This window comes from Ostrea edulis, chromosome 1 (genome assembly GCF_947568905.1).
Source record: "Ostrea edulis chromosome 1, xbOstEdul1.1, whole genome shotgun sequence".
Taxonomy (NCBI): Eukaryota; Metazoa; Mollusca; class Bivalvia; order Ostreida; family Ostreidae; genus Ostrea; species Ostrea edulis.
In genome coordinates this window covers 81,338,591-81,357,311 of record NC_079164.1, presented here as the reverse complement: position 1 = coordinate 81,357,311, position 18,721 = coordinate 81,338,591, and the positions used below count along the sequence as shown (strand labels likewise).

The 18,721-nt window shown below is 34.2% G+C and overlaps 1 protein-coding gene and 1 long non-coding RNA gene across 5 annotated transcripts in view; one reads left to right on the top strand and one right to left on the bottom strand.

The window, feature by feature from the left end:
• Positions 1-18,721, bottom strand: part of LOC125678910 (H(+)/Cl(-) exchange transporter 6-like) — a 60,876-nt gene that overhangs the window by 20,472 nt on the left and 21,683 nt on the right. The gene's annotated exons all lie outside the window — the stretch shown is intronic.
• On the top strand, positions 6,435-18,253 carry LOC125679087 (uncharacterized). Its single transcript, XR_007371699.2, has 3 exons — positions 6,435-7,000; positions 16,645-16,812; positions 17,047-18,253. It is a non-coding gene; the product is annotated as an uncharacterized LOC125679087 (long non-coding RNA).

Below are 18,721 nucleotides of genomic sequence, written 5' to 3'. Positions count from 1 at the left end.
TACCGTTAAGATATTGTGTATGCAAAAGCTTATAAAGTACACTTACAATTTTGAAGTCACAACCTGGCAATAATTTAGCCCAGTAGAATCATTCTACTACAAACATTAATATAAACCACATGTGTCTAGTTTCGCTATGAGATCATTCTACTACACACATTATTATAAACCACATGTGTCTAGTTTCGCTATGAGATCATTCTACTACACACATTAATATAAACCACATGTGTCTAGTTTCGCTATGAGGTCATTCTACTACACACATTAATATAAACCACATGTGTCTAGTTTCGCTATGAGATCATTCTACTACACACATTATTATAAACCACATGTGTCTAGTTTCGCTATGAGATCATTCTACTACACACATTAATATAAACCACATGTGTCTAGTTTCGCTATGAGGTCATTCTACTACACACATTAATATAAACCACATGTGTCAGGTTTCGCCATGAGGTCATTCTACTACACACATTGATATAAACCACATGTGTCTAGTTTCGCCATGAGGTCATTCTACTACACACATTGATATAAACCACATGTGTCTAGTTTCGCTATGAGATCATTCTACTACACACATTAATATAAACCACATGTGTCTAGTTTCGCCATGAGGTCATTCTACTACACACATTGATATAAACCACATGTGTCTAGTTTCGCCATGAGGTCATTCTACTACACACATTGATATAAACCACATGTGTCTAGTTTCGCTATGAGATCATTCTACTACACACATTAATATAAACCACATGTGTCTAGTTTCGCTATGAGATCATTCTACTATACACATTAATATAAACCACATGTGTCTAGTTTCGCTATGAGATCATTCTACTACACACATTAATATAAACCACATGTGTCTAGTTTCGCTATGAGATCATTCTACTACATCCATTAATATAAACCACATGTGTCTAGTTTCGCCGTCTCTTTTGTTATTCTTAAAAAGTGACACTCAGACTGAGTAGAAAAGTTTTTTTTTAAACTTATGACTGATTGTAGAAATGTTCAGCGGGACAATCAATCAAGGACTGCTGAAATATTTGGATCATTCTATAACATTTGAAGTAGTCATTTCTAAAATTAGATATATATGCACATTTCACAGCTACTGCAAGTTTTTTCTGGTGTTTAAGTCAATGATTCATTATGCGACAATTATGAAACTCCATCAAGTACAAAAAGGTCATTGCAGAATCTGTAGTGCACCTGATGTATTATAGCCCACTTTACAAATGGCCACCATGACTCGTCCTCTGGAGATATCGTAGTGTACAGATGATAACTTTATGAGTCGTCCACTTGATAATTAGTATTCAATGGTAATTAAGGATAGAGCCAAAGAGGTATTAATGGGCCGAAGATAGCATATCCTTTATAAGTAATGAATGAACCTATCTCTTACAGTAGGCATTGAAAATAGAAGATAGGGTAGAATAGGCACAAATGATAGAACGTGTTGTGCATGGAACAGGAAGATAAGTGATCGTACAACGCATCATGTCCGTATGTCTAGAGCTTGAAAAGTTTTATAAACATTTCGCCAAAACAACTGCTGTAAGGAATTCAAATTGTTACAAATATTGTATCTAGACAATTTTAAGGAGTTTTTGTAGATCAAGCACAGTGTGAAGCAAAGGTGCGACGTAATGTTTGTGGAATTCTCTGTCATTAAATCTGTAGGTACAGTGATTTTTTTCTTTCAAGGATAAGGCATGTTATTGAAAGGTGATTAAACAACATTGAAACACAGTATTAAACATTATTGACTTCTTTTAAATGCATCCAATTACTTGTAATTCGAAATAATTCAACTACAAATAGATTCGACTACTTTGGGAAAAAAAGTTCATGCATCAGACGTAATAACTATTACCGATTTCAATTATCCCATCCCTGGTGATTGTATAATCCTATCCAGACAGTAACAAACGGTCTATAACCGTAAGGTTTCACAACAAAGGCCAATATCAATGTATTTTGTCTGTCTGTTTGTCGTATGCTGTTTTGTGTCCCATTCGAGAATATACATAAACATTGTCAGCTTTAGACGAAGTGCCACAAATAACTATACATGGCGCTGAAGGATGTGGCAGTAGTCTTTTTTTTTTTTTTTTTTTTTTTTTTTTAATTTATCACGGGACCAATGTATTATATCCGAAAGGCCCATGAATGGCGAAGGAACATCTACTAAAGAACTACACCTTTTGAACCGTTCCGTTCTTCCCTCATCAAACCGTTCAAAGTTCCGTTCATCTTATAGAGGTTCGCACCTGAGATTTGGAGCAATGTCAAGTTTTTTGGGAAGTGTATTTTTGAATTCTACGTTAAAGGAGAATTAGGAAATTAAAAAGAAAAACTGCGGTCGCAATGCTTGTTATTGAGCTACATGTACAGTGTTCTAAACATGCCCTTTCTGCACTTAAAATTGACTAAAGATTTATTCAATTAAATTTTATTTGTCTGTTGGTGTTAACACAACATAAGCAACACAAATCAATCATTACATAACATAAATACATAACCATGTCTTCTAACAATGCAGATTTTCAAAAAAAAGAAGATTAATACAAGTAATGAAAATAAATAATCACTTTTTTGCACTTATTATGCGAAACATTTCATGATATCAAATTTGAGAATTTAAAAGGACATATTAGGAGTAATGTCAATAATAATTTTCAATGGAACTAAAAAAGGTGGTTTTAGAGATCAATTTTTTTAAATTATTGGCGAAAATATTGAATTTTTATACAAAATTTCGAGTAAATTTTGTATAAAAATTCACTTTTATTTTGTGGTAAAAGGGGAATTGAATATCTAACTTTCACCAAAGATTGTGAACTGAAATCAACTTAATGAAGAAGAAAATGTGTGAAAATCGATTTTAAATTTCATTTTGAAACAAAAAAATAAAAATAAATAATTAACGATGTTACTGTTGATGAAAAGAAGTTCGTGCAGTGTTTTTTTTTATTTGTCGAAAGGTTTGTTTTTTTAAACAAACAGAATTCCAAATTAAGTGTATACCTATTAGACTAATATGAATTTGACATGTTTTGGGTAATTAAAATGAATTTAATTAAGTTACTTGTTAGTATTTCAACTGTGCGGTGTCATCTACAAAAGTAGGTATGAAGTTGATCGAGGCACTAGAAGGTGCTAAATCAACAGTGTACATGTAGTAGTGTACGGGAGAGTGGACACGATTACCACACTATAGGTCCCCGTCTCAGGTGACACTCGCTTACTTGATATCCCTCTCTAAATTTTGGCAGGTGTCTTTTAATGTATGTGTAACGAATGGGTACCATCACGTTTACCAGCAATCAACACAAGTCACCATGATCATTGACACAATGCGGGCATTCCACTATCGAATTTAAACGCAAAAATTTTCTAGTGAAATAATAATTATTAACTATTTTCAAATCTTATATATTGTTTAATTGCATGTACAAACTTGTATTGATCTATTTAAAATTATCTAGAGTATGCATATAAAAAAATTCAAATGGTTTAACACGCTATATACACTGCAATGTACATTTGTGTAGTTATGAGCCATATATTTAAAGTTTACAAGAAACACATGTAATATGTGTACAAACTTAATACCTCTTTAAAACAACATCTACATTAAGTAATCCTTAACTAAAAACAGTGTTTAGTTAAGGATGACAATGTTATCAAAATCGGACCTGAAACTCTTTTTTTCTTCTTTAGATCTACATTGTATCATAAATACGCATTTGACAAAAATGGTAGAGCATTGAATTACTTGCTAAATGTATTTTAGATTGTAAGTCGTAAAATCTTTTGTAAATTTTGTTCCGGATTTCTTAATATCTTGAACGATCAGCGTAAACGCTAGAGAACTATCTCGATGAACTACAAAGATCGGGACAAAGTGACAAGAGTTATAATCTAACTTGCCCTCCATCGCGAATCATAGAAAATAGCGAATACTTTTAATCGTCAATTCATCAATTGTATCCAAATTGTAATTTGAGAGAACTACATCATAACCATCTCTAGCCACGACTTCGCATAGAATTTGTTGTCGCGAATAAAGGGGATTACAAACTAAATCTTGAGGTACAGGTTTCAACAAATGCTGGTATATACATATATATATACTTATAGAGGGCTAGGCTATTTGCGAGAAAGAAAAAAAAAAGATTACCATTGACTAGAATAACTTTCCTCTTAATTAGATGTATATGACGAAGACTTAATTTGTCTTTGAAATGTAAAAAGTCACCTGAAATATTCGGGATTCACGACCAGACCTGTGTCATTTTGTGTAAGAAGGTAACTTTATGGTCAGATTTGGTCCATCTACAGAAGTTAGTAATTTTATGCCCTAATACCCTATAGGGATTGCACTTTCTATATACAATCATTATATCCATGTATCACGTATGTTTTTGTGATATGAAGTATGTTGTGTATGGCCACGTTTTGTAAGTTCACGTTGCATTTTGAATCTGACGTCAGAAATGAAACATTTCATCATTAGCTGTCCTTCTTCCGAAAGTTTTAAACCATCGAGCGCATTGGGGAACACGTTTCTACTATAGACATGCCTTTTGAGAAATGGATAAGTAGTAACAATAAAATTCATAGTCAACCAAGTGTCTCATGGAACAACAAATTGTGTATACACTCTTCACCAAACCTAAGTTAACTTTGTCTGAAAAATCTGAAAGTCATTGATGGGGACCAAATTGTCATTACTATACAAAGTCTTTTTAAGGAAATAAAAGGTGAAGATAGCGAACAGTGATCCATCTCATAACTCCTATAAGCAATACAAAATAGAAAGTTGGGCAAACACGGACTCCTGGACACACCAGAGGTGGGATGAGGTGTGAGTAAGTATCCCTTGTCGACTGGTCACACCCACCGTGATCCCTATATCTTAATCAGGTACACAGAGTTATCCGTAGTCAAAATCAGTGTCCCAAGAACGCCCTAACAATCGATATGAAACACATCAGACAGCATTTGACCCAATGATAGGTTGTATTGACGAAATAGATCGTTATAACGACCATAGAATTTGTGAAATGCTGACTTCAATCGAGACTGTTGAAACCCCTGTACCATCAACTTGTTTGTCAGTAGCTTGCCTCCATTTAAAAACTGACCATACGCAGAACAAGCTCTTGCGTATCGAATCAGTTGAGAGATATAAACAGCATATGCAGGTGATAATGGAATATTGCTACATAAATATGGGAAGTTGACGATGAAGAAGCTGAAATCATCACGTCAGTTTACCGTTATTGTCTACTTTCAATAAAATATTTAAGTATGAAGCAGAAGTGGACGACTTTATGGTGTCTTTTATTTCGAGCTCACATAGATATATCGAATCGACATATGAATATAAGTTATTGGTGTTAATAGACAAAACATCGTCGATATTTCTAAATGTCGAATTCAAGTCCATAGCAAGAGTTTTTTCTTCTCACGTAGAAGTTTATGAATGAATTCCGCTTCATAGGAATATAAAATCAGGTCAGCTAACAAAAGAGCACAATTCGTGCCCATGGGAATTCCAACAGACTGTTGGAAGACCTGATCACCAAAGACCACGAAGATATTGTCAATGAGGAACTCAAGCATATTTTTTTTAATTTCAACTTCAGAGTAGCGTGGAATCAGAGTGGTGTTTAACAAATTAATTTATTGGATGATTTATCATTAGTTATTAAGATTTCCGTTTTCCATTTTTGATGAAGAAGCAACTGTCTATGATGTAAAAAAAAAAAAAAAAAAAAAGTATAGTCTTTAATTTATCGTGAGGAATGGTCGTGTAAAGTGTTGAAAAGTCAGAGGTTTTGATGTTATTGATTTGGGAAAAGTTTTGCGATTTCAAGTTTACTAAAAGTTCTTTAGAATTTTGAAGAATCCACATTTGATTAACATATGAAATATAAGAAACAAAATTAGAGAAATACAGTACACTTGTTTTTTAATATCAAGATAGTTAAATCCCACTTGTGGTCTTATCATTTTTGAATATAAGAGTTGGAGACAGTGAATGGTAGCAATATTAGTGAAATTTTTTATTATTATTGTACATTTATCTAGCACTTTATCTAATTTAGGCAATTACCCTAAATCACTTTACATGTATAATAAACTGAAACAAAAACAAGAAATACGTATTAAAAAAAACAAAAAAAAAAACAAAAACAAACAAACCATAAAATGATATTAAATTGAGTTGACTAAGAATACGCAATATTATATAAGTATTCTTATCATTGTCAAGTAAAAAGAGACACTGTTCTCTAATAATAGAATTAACGCCTCACTACTTGTAGACAAACTCGATTTCATTGAAAATATTCCAGTAAATTACCTATAGTTATAGTTATATCTATCTATAGATAGATAGATAGATAAATAGATATAGATATCTAGTGCTAGCTTTGGTATCTGTTATATATTTCTGATATATTCATATCTTCTTCTTCTTTTTTTTTTGAATTTTGGTGTGGAAATATATTATCCAGAGTGAAAAATTGATCGATTCTGATGCATGATTTATTTCCAAACTATCTGGCAACCATATCCTCCTAAATCAATCCTACGAACGATTAAAAATAGTAGAACTAACATTTAGAACTAACATTTTGGAAAACAAGAAGATTTTCTTGTAACTTGTAGGAGGACATTTCTGCACGTCACGTGATACTAGCCTTAGTATTATATAAAAAGCAGTGTGATAAATATCGCGAATAATATCATAATTCATGAAAATATTGGATATCCGTACACGGCAATAATCCTTCTTATTGACTGTCACCCAACAACGCAGTCACATCAGACTTACCGGAGGTTGACGATAGACCGTGCTTTTACTATTCACACGAAATGTCGCGGAGTTCCTCGATAATCTCTACATTAACTGTTATCTTTGCAGTTGTTTTGGTAACTGAGGGAAATTGGTACGGCAAAAGAGGTAAGGTTTTAATAAAATTTGTAAATTCCGTTTAACAAGTTCTCAAACCTACAGCCAATAAATTTCAAAACTAACTTAAAAAATCCATTTTCTCAAATTTTTATCTGAAATATTCTAAAAGAAGTGAAGAAATACAAACAAAATAAGGTATTCTTGGTTGGGCTTAACATTACATAGTCTTTAATTCAAATTAAGAACGATTGAAAACAAACTAATTTATCTTGCTAGACATCTTAAGTGTGATGTTTTAATTTTCTCAAGAGTTAATTTGCTTGAAGGAAATTAAACGGGGAAACCTCTCGGTGTCCTTCTTAATCAAGAAAAAAAATTCGGCAGAAATCTCTGGAGAATCATCATGTCAATTTCAATGCCATCTAATCCCACTAATTGCATCAAAGTAAAATACACCCAAAAACCGTTATGTCAAAATTCAATTACTTTGTTAACATATTGGTTATCTGAGAGAGAGAGAGAGAGAGAGAGAGAGAGAGAGAGAGAGAGAGAGAGAGATTTTCCAAAATGCTGTATCATTTATAATTCATCCTAAATTCTAGAATTGGTAACAAAAATACTCATATACAATGTATATTAGATAAGAGTCAGATTTTACAAATTGTCCTATAACACAAATGATGTTTTCTCATAATCCTGTGTCTGATTGAAAATCTTCCAAGCAGAACTAATTCACCACATTGGTGAATCTAAAGAGGGTGGGCTACGAGGGTTAGAATTCCCTCCCTCCTTTTTCTTGGAACTTTGCAATTTACACCAATCTGGGAGCTACACTACCTACTAGGACAGGGGAAAATACCATTTAAGGTGACAACGCCTAGATACAAAAGGCAAACCTGTATACCTTTAATTAAACTCTTAAAGACGACCTTCATTCGTTGATTCCATCGAATGTGTCTCCGATGTTTAAAATGAAATGTTTTACAAACAGCTCAATATTCTCTAGTATATTGTTTTTTCTGACGCAGGGTTTCAGAGTGTGTGAAGTGAATATGAAATACTTATGTTTTTGCTTGGTACTTTCTGCATTTAATCAAAAAACAAACAATTTCATAAATCAATCCTATTTTTTTAGGCAATAAATGTAAAGTTGTTTTTTTTTTAATCATTTTCAAAACAAGAAACCCGTGGGCCACAACGTTAACTGACATTGCCCACATTAATATGCTTGGGACACAAAGATTGTAAATCAGTAAACCTCTATTGTGGATCTGTTCCGGATCCAGAGATAATCTGCACTATTGATTGATTGTATCTTGTTTAACGTCCCTTTCGAGAATTTCTCACTTCTCGGTGAAGGGCTTCAAATTTAGGCCTATGCCTGGCGCTTACGGCCATTGAGCAGTGAGGGTTCTTTAGCGTGCCACACCTACTGTGACACGGAACCTCCGTTTTTAAGGTAATTTCGGAGGACCCGTGACATTCACACCTGATACCGAGCGTTTGGCGATGAAATTGTCACTGCCCGTTTTAACGACTTAGGTCCGACGCGGTTGGGATTCGAACCCCGACCTTCCGCATGAGGGGCGAACGCTCTACCACCGCCGCACTACATGATGACACAAATCATTATATATCTAATGTAAAAGTATCCTAAGCTTGCGGTTTTTGAAAGGAACGTTTTTAGATGTTGTTTTTATGCACCGGATAATATAAACTACTATAACAGCCCAGACCAGGACCCCGGGAGGTGTTGTTTGAATACCTTGAATCTACAAAACATGAAGATGCTTTAAAAATATCAAAAGTGTACCCTTGGTAATTTACTGTACTCTTATGTAAACCTAGAATTCCCCGTTGTCCCCTCCCCGAGGCTCCAGAGGTAATGGTTTAGACAAACCTGAATTTACACTAAGCGAGTATGGTCAGTTTTTAAATCGAGCAAAAATTTTATGGTGCAGGGATTTAAACAGTCTCGTTTAAAGTATTTCGCAAATTCTATGGTTGTTATAACGATCTTGTTTGCTCATACAACCTATCATTGGGTCTTATATGGCGCCCATGGTCTAGATGAGCTAAAATTAGTTTGCATTTTGTAAATCTACACAAGAAATCATCAAATAAAGACGGTAAACATTGACTGAAAATGTTATGTCAATTTAGTTTATTCAACATACAAAAAATTACGTGTATCAATGACTACGTTTGATTTGAAGTTTAGACAGACATAGCTTAGGGTATGATCGGCTTTTGCCGCACCCCCCCCCCCTACAGACAAACTATGTAACAAAAGCTGGATTTGCCATTAAACAGAACAAATTATTCATAGTCGATATTGGTTCATAATTAATTACAAATACAACGTGTCGCTGAGTTTTACACCAGTTCCTTGTGGAAGTGCAGGTAACATGGTTTTTAAAAATTGTCAATGCATTACACTGTATTGACATTGACAAAATAATGCATATTGTGAAATCTCATATATAATTCATTATATGTCGATGCATTGACATGTTGACAGTGACAGACTAAGTTGTCAATGCAAACAAAGCTGGCAGTGGGTGTCAATGGACGGTGAAGATAACGAACAGTGATCAATCTCATAACTCCTACAAGCAATACAAAATAGAGAATTGGGCAAACACGAACCCCTGGACACACCAGAGGTGAGATCAGGTGCCTAGGAGTAGTAAGCATCCCCTGTCGACCGGTCACACCCGCCGTGAGCCCTATATCTTGATTGGGTAAATGGAGTTATCCGTAGTCAAAATCAGTGTGCCAAGAACGGCATAAGAATCGGTATGATACATGTCAGACAGCATTTATCAATGTCAACATGTGAATGCATTGACAACTTCATTCCACTCGAGCTAAACGCCCAGTAACATTCAGTAAAGCCCTTAGGGGGCATATTTGAGGGTAAGTACAATATTGCATAATGATCCGTCTATTCATTTAACGCGGGGAATATAACGCCAGCCGACGTAAATAGTGCATTGTGACGTCATATTTAGGTTTGATTGTTTTTCTTCCACACAAAACAATATACAAGAAACATTGGTGCAAGCACCAAATTTATGGACCGGAAAGGTTTTGTGAGGTGTAATTTGTGCCTGTCAACTAAAGCGACTTCTTCTATCTTGAAAACGAAAGGTGTTTTGAACGCGAAGACTTGTGAAATTTAGAGGAATTTCGATCAGAACGAATAACCATTTATAGCTAGCGCCGTTGGACAATAAATGCAACTAGTCTTAAGAGTTTTTAAAACTTCGTTCGCAATACATAAATCAACAGGAGAATATACACAGTTCTGGATTGTCCGATCAATCGATGTAAAGCCTCGACTAAATTAACTTCTCAATATAGAGGAAATACGCACTGTGATTGAGAAATTAAAGACTAACAAAAGTTGTGGCAAAGATTATATCGTCAATAAAATATTTATTAAATGTCACGACATTCTAATGCCACATCTGCATAAACTTTTTAATAATATTTTGCATTCTGGTTTTTATCCTGAATCATGGTCTAAATGTTTTATTACCTCAGTTTTTAAAAAGGGGGGCATACTAATAATTATCATGGTATATCTATAGTTAGTTGCTTTGGTAAATTATTTACAAGCCTACTGAACTACAGAATTTTGATATGGGAACGTACCTACAATATTTTTTCTGATGCGCTATTCGGTTTTCTAAGGGTCTATCATCAATAGATGCCACATTCGTGGTGCAATATCTTGTGAATAAGTACCTTGCTGATAAGAAAAGGATACACTGGTTTGTTTGTTTGTTTGTTTTTTTTTGTTTTTTTTTTTATTAATTTTCAAAACGCTTTCGATTCCGTTGATAGAATAAAGTTATGTCATAAATTATTTCAATCTAGTATAAAGGGTAAAATGTTGAAAATAATTAAATCCCTCTATAATAAAGGTAAGGGTTATGTAAAATACAAAGGTTCTCTCAATGATCATTTTTGTAATGAAGTCGGTCTTATGCAGGGGGAAGGGGGCTTATCTCCATTACTGTTTTCATTATATGTGAATGATTTTGAGGTTCGTTTCATATCAGACAATTGTCATAGTGTTGATCTACAGATGTTAAATCATTTGTGCTTATGTACGCTGATGATATGGTGATTTTTGCTGAATCCCCAGAAAAGTTTACAAAAAATGTTAAACTCTCTACATGGTTATACCGAAGATTGGAGCTTGTCAGTCAATGTAACAAAACCAAAGTTGTAGTGTTTAGAAACGGTGACAAATTATATAACAAGAAATCTTGAACATACAACAACGGATACTTGGAAATCGTTAACGAATTCAAATATCTAGGTCTTTTGCTTATATACATGTATAATGCAAGTTTGTAATGGTAAATTTTCAAATGTGCTAAAACACACAATGGAACAAGGTGTAACGTGCAAGGGAGGTCACTGCCTGTGAACCCCCGCGGGCTCGTACCGTGATAGAAACGGATAGCCCTGAGATGCTGCAAATATGTACAATGCGCAGACTTAATCAGTTGTACTGCGCCTATATAGGATCTATTGACTGGTTGCGAACAAGTGCATTGGCAGCGCATTTCCACAAGGACAAGCAGGGATGTCCGCACACCTGCCCTTGCGCAGTGATAGGTAGGGATGACCGCACACCTATCACTATATAAATACCAGTTCTAATCAGAGACACTGGCAGGGATTTCCGCACACCAGAGCTCTACCACAAGACAGGCAGGGATGTCCTCACACCAGATCTTGCGCAGCAACAAGCAGGGATGTCCGCACACTTTTAGCTAAAAGATGCCAAATCCAGAGTAGGGTTTGACCATACACTCTGGCAGTATTAAGCAGGGATGACCGATCACTTACTATTAAGACGTTCAAAATAAGTAGGGAAGTCCACACACTTTTACGTACCGTACAGGGTTCGTCGAGTTTTACCTCTAAAACCGTTATTTACAGCGTGTAGAAGAATCCTATATATCCGCAATACCATAATGATCCGTAGTGTATAATTACTTATAAATTAAAACAAAATACTAATCATACCTAAACTGGCTAATCTTTATAGAATCTACTATAAAAACACACTATGATTATAATTGTATGTACTTTAATTCAAAACTAACCCTCATGAAATATTTATTTGAGTATGTCTAATAAGCAATTAAAAATGACAAGGGCGATAACTCTCGCAATAAAGATAACATAAGAAATACAGCTTTCCGCTTCAAAGGTAGAAAAGCACTGTTTGCCATTTTAGCAGCTTTAAGGTAGAGACTGTGTCATGGCAAAATGTAGGCCTATGCTCGGATATAGGGCTCACGGCGGATGTGACCGATCGACAGCAATGCTCACTCTTCCTAGGTAACTGATACCACTTCTGGTGTATCCAGGGGTTCGTGTTTGCCCAACTATCTATTTTGTATTGCTTATAGGAATTACATGATATTGATCGCTATTGGTTATCTTTACCTTTCATGGTTATCTTTGACTGTGGAGTAGGTCAGATTTGGGAATAATTTTCTAAAGTTCTAAATCACGCTCAATAATTGTAAAATTCTTCTTAGCTTGCTGAAAGATATTTATATGTTTTGGGTTGTATGTTGTCATAAATTGTATTAGAAAAGGATCGAGGTCTTTTTTCTTGTTGTTCTAAGTATATACTGTGGAATTTGATTTGCTTCATTTATGGCCGAAGGAATGGGTGTTTCCGGATAATTCTGTGCAGTAAGAAATATTTTCAATTCCGCCAGTCTTTGGTCTTTAGTATTTTTATCTTTAACAATGGTGCAAATCCTTCTGGCCAACTTGCACGGGATATTCTTTTCAGTGTGTGTAGGATGACGTGATTTGAAATTCAAATATTAGTGTGTGTCCGTTGTTTTGTAAAATATGTCAGTTACGGTAGGGTGTTGGTTGCGTGTTTTATCAATTTGATGTCCAAAAAGGGAATCGAAGTATCACTGTATTCCACGGTAAACTGGATACACTGTATTTGGATTGAGTGTATTCAACAAATTGTGAAACTTGATCAGATCTTCTTCGGATTTTCTCCAAAAAATAAAACAGTCATCTAGATATCTTTTCCACGAATTCCTTACATGTTGTCCAAGCTCTTCACTCATTTCCTCATCGACCTTTCGATATAACATTTCTTCGAAATATTTCCTTACTAAAATGCTTTATGCAGGGGCCATTTTAGTCCCCGTAGCTTTTCCTTCGATTTGTTTGTAGAATTCGCCATCATTATGTTAAAATCCAGAAAGCGCTAGTGATTTGAATATATTTTTGAACTGCACATTATCCTGCTTCATTATTTATTTATTTTGACTTATTGATATCAACTCTTTCTATTTGGATTATATATATATATATATATATATATATGTATATATATGTGTATATATATATATATATATATATATATATATATATATATATATGTGTGTGTCTGTGTGTGTGTGTGTGTGCGTGTGTGTGTGTGTAATCATCTAGAGGAAGGCAGAGGAAAAAATCTTAAATGCGGCAAAACATTAACACCAAATTCTAACATGACATGCAAATCCGAAAACGCAATATATTGTATGACCTGCCCTACCTGTAATGAAAACTATATCGGACAAACCAACAAACATTATCCGGAAAACCTCATTAATGACGGAATTACCAAAGCACGGAACACACCTATATCTATCTTAAGAAACTCCCGACACGAAGAAAACGATGTAAACAACGATAGCGGTGTCGGATCCATAACGTGGATACAAGGTCGAACACAAAAAAGTATACAAAGCACTAACATGAACAACGACACGAGAACAACCAGAATGTCAAATTTTCGGGACGACCTGTCCCTTCTTCAGGACAAACGAAAAGAATTACATAATGTGGCCAATATTAACAGATATTATTATACTTTCATGTAAAATACTCGAATCTGATTGGTCGAGAAGCATTTGAAAAAACATATTGTTACCCTCTGAGAACAGAAAGGACGCGCCCCAGGTTGATAATATCTAGCAACGGGTAACAGTACTTGACAACGGGTGATATTATAAAAAATTATCACATGCGTCAAATTTATGCGCGTACGGTTCGCCGTAGATTGGTAGACAACGTCATTTGAACGTTTGTAATAAACGGGATTACCTGCATCGATATAAGAAATATCGCTTGACAGTGATTTATCAAATGTCAACAGACGTAAGTTTTTACATAACATTCAATATAATAAAACAAATATTGCATGTAGTTGAAGGTAACATTGAAATTTTCACCCCTCGAGAAACCATTGTCAACCTCGGCTACGCCTCGGTTGACAATGGTTTTCTCGGGGTGAAAATTTTCAATGTTACCCTCAACTACATGCAATATTTATATAATAATAACAAAAAACAAAACAAAAACTACATATGAATACACCTAGCACTGTAACTACACTAAATCTACAAATGTATTAAAACTGCAGACTACATGTTTTTGGTTTTAGGCATGCCAATCAATGTTAAAAGCGGAGTGAATTAGGACACGTCCTATTCATCCAAAGAGCTGATCCACAATGTACATTGTACAATTGCACATTTACTCATTTAAAGTTGACAACCATAATTTGTACCTTCTTAATGCACGGATAAGGGCAATATTTTAGCCTTAACTCTGTGTTATGTAACACGATTCGATCCTTCTTTGAGTGAAATGTTAATTTTGTATTTCAAAGCATCTTAACTTTGTTTTCAAGGTTGATATAATGGCACAGCAAGACAAGATCGATTGTGTGAATTTTGTAATATGAACAAAATTAAGGGCGAATATCATTTTATTTTAATATGCCCATTGTACAAAAACTTTAGATCTGCATATATAAAAAAGTATTATTGGTCGCATGCTTCTATGTTTAAACTGGTACATGTACAACTGATGTCAATTCATAATAGAAAACAACTCTGTAACCTGGGTAAATTTTTAAAAAGTGCTTTACTCTTACGATCTAGCCAAACTATCATCTAATATATATGTTATGTAAATTTGACTTATAACTTTTTTCATGTATGTCCATCCTCTAATATTCACTCCACTTTTCATATTGTATACAACTTTTTTGTTTATACTCCGTAATTGAATATGTAAATGTATTATGCTTAATATGAGCCATAAGGCTTAAAGCCAATAAACAATACAATACGGATAAACTCTCTATAATGAGCTTCTGTCATAATGTATAACTTTAATTTTTGAGAAGCCTTGTAAACACATTAGATTTTGATCATTAAAAGTGAAAAATAAAATTTTGGGGAAAGTCGTGAATCAGTTTCTACATAATTTTATCTTGATCTTGTCGGGTATTAGGAAAAATCTAAGATAATAAAAAAAATCTTATACATGTATATCAGATTATGAAAATGTAAATAGAAGAGTGAGAGAAGAAGAAAGATACACTGCTAATGAAGTTCTGTCTCCGTTCAAATTACATAGGACTGCGTCCATTACACAAATATGTCTTAGAATAGATAACTAAACCTTTATTTGACCGTTTTACAACAGAAGAATTATAATTTCTACAGCATCATATATCAGATTCAGATGATAATTACGTATTTTTATAATGATAACAGCATTTACTGCTGCGATTTCCTCCAAGCAAGCGTATGAAATGAAGCGCATTCGTTTACCATCAATATCAATAATTATAGTGACGTGGAGTTGTTTTCCCTGAATCACGCTCTGTATAGATCTGACAGTGTCAGGTATCTTTGAAGTAAAGATGCAGATTACCTGCTTTTAAAATTGATATCAAGGCCTTGCATTCTATACATATAAGCAGAATTTTTAGCGAGGATTTAATTTCGGCATTATTAGCGAGGATGTTGAGATAGCTAAAATTGAATATCTGTAACAATTTATTCTGCATCGTAGGTAATAGTTATATCTTTCTTGGAATTATAAAGTCGCTAAAATTACCTCTATAATATAAAAGCACTAAGTTTCAATAACACCCGATACCTAGAAGTGTCGGATCCACAAGGTGTCGTTAGTCATTTTAGTGCTTTGTATATATATATATATATATCAATATCAATGCTATCAATTATACACTTTTTGAGACAACGCTAGCAATTATACACTTTTTCTGAGACATCGCTAGCAAATACACACTATGTCTTGTTCTAGGTATGTAGGTGCATCATCAGTCAGTCGGCAGTACATGGTCATTGACATGTATGTACGTATATAAAACAACCCACTCGTAATTTTCATGCAAAATTAATGTTGTTTGTTATCAACATCTTTGCTTAGGTCCAGAACAAGACCTTGGAACATAAGAATTAATAATTGATGCATGCGGTAGGGGTTTTCGTCCATATTGATGTCAATTTCACCCTATATGACGGAAATATTCCGATCAGATTCATCTAAGTGCCCAGACCACTCAATTTGGCGAGAAATAGTCATGATTAATTTCAACAACGAACGAACTGGTTATGTCATTTGTCTTTGATGGACATTCAAGATATGGAAAGGTCACGGAAGGTCATTTGTACAAATGGAGACACAGATCCCGGTAAAGGTTCTCAAGGGACTTAACTATAACCATATATCAAGATTGAGTGTAATGTCATGACATAACTCTTAATCTAGAAATAAATGTACATGTTTATTCAAAAATAACTTTTCTAAATAATTGTTTTCAGGTGATGAGAAAGAAAATATCTTCCTCAGATATCTAGAACAGTCACAAATTCCATCAAAACAGAATGCAGAAAACATATTGAGTATGCTATTATTAAAGAAATTGGTGGGAACGATAAAATACCCCAAACTGGAAGACGACACGGACGCAAAGCCAATGCATTTCTAAAGTACGTATGACCATTTAATTCCACGTGTATAACATTTATTCTACAAAACAAGGACAAAATTTAAGACAAATCTTAATTTCGTTCACCAATTATTTTAGAAGTAATTTCGCACTTACGGCACGCGATAGTGCATCGGTGGAAAGGGGTGTTTACAATACCGATACCTACGATATATTCGTTATTGTTACATTGAGAGAGATTAGAATTACATACAACGTGTTTCATGTTTTACAGGTCTGATGAGGAACGTGCAACCATGCAGATAGAACGAATACGTCTGCTGCTTTATCATATATCTTAGCCAAGCAACTTTTTTGTTGCAGTGTGAGAATTATTTCAACTCAACAAGTTCAATTCGTCTGTGCTAAGGGATTTATTATACGATCCGTCTTTGTTGCCCAGAGCACGATAAATAAACGTTTTCCACGCTTGAATGAACATACAAAGTGTTGGACATAACTTGCTCATTTTTCATATATATATATATATATATATATATATATATATATATAGTGTAGGACGATACTGTTTGTATTTTTGATTCATTAAGTGTAGATTTATCCATTTACACTAAGTTAGGATTTTTTTCATACCATGTTTTATTTGTATAGTACATATACATATATCTAATCATCGATAAAAGTCTTAACCATTCTTTCTAAAATTAAGAATCAACACTAAAACTGTTTGGGTCATTCAGACACAGTGCATTTCATATTGATAATGTCCTGTCTAACACAAAATAGTTTTGAATATCGATATTGAATTCGTTCAACAGTATGTTATTTACCTACAAACATATTAATCAGGAGTCATTAGCGTAATGTATTGAGACTGGGGACATTTGCAGATGTATAGCACAGACTCATTAATCAAAAACAAAAACAACCAGGGACAGCGAAGCTGATATCTTAATGCCCATGGCTCAGATGTCAGAACAAGGAGAGAAGATGATGCCATCTGCAAATTAATCCGGTCCATATTAGCATGCAACACAAGGTACAGAGTAGTTCCTTAACGTCGTGTCATGTTGAAAAAAAGTTACGTATCATTATAAATTCTACATTCATTAAAATCGAGGGTATTTATAATTTTCTTTTTAAAGATATCTACATGATTATCGTAGATGAGATTATTGCCTAATATCGTACATGTATATATAACAGGGATTAAGGTCATATAATTTGTCACTGAAGACAGTAATAATTTGAATAAATGAAAATAACTTCTCGATGATGAGCAATTTTTTTTCTTTTTTCGCACTAACACAAAGCTTTATGATTAATTGATTATTACTCATAAGGACTATATATAATGATGACCTAATATGGCCCCTCAAAAAGGTTTCTTTACTACTTTAGTACTTATATGACAAAATCTTGAATATATTTATATTAAATCGTCATTTACAGAATGTATTGAATGTAGCATTAAAAATGAAGCATTTCATCATCTGTTTTTCGTCCTTTTAGGGGGCAGGGGGATTAGGGTTTTTTATTATTATCAAGCCTACCTTCAAAGAAGAGGGGTATATTGCTTTGCACCAGTCGGTCGGTCGATAGACCACATGTCCGCTCAATATCTTGAGAGAATAGATAGTTGGGGAAACACGGACCCCTGGACACACCAGAGATAGGAGAAGTAAGCATCCCCTGTCGACCGGTCACACCCGGGGCTATCCGCAGTAAAAATCAGTGTCAAACAATGGGTATGAAACACGTCAGACAGCATTTGACCCAATGATAGGTTGTATTGGCAAACTAGATTGTAATAACGACCATAGAATTTGCGAAATGCTGACTTCAATCGAGACTGTTGAAACCCCTGTACCATCAACTTGGTTGTCAGTAGCTTGCCTCGATTTAAAAACTGACCATACACAGAACAAGCTCTTGCGTATCGAATCAGT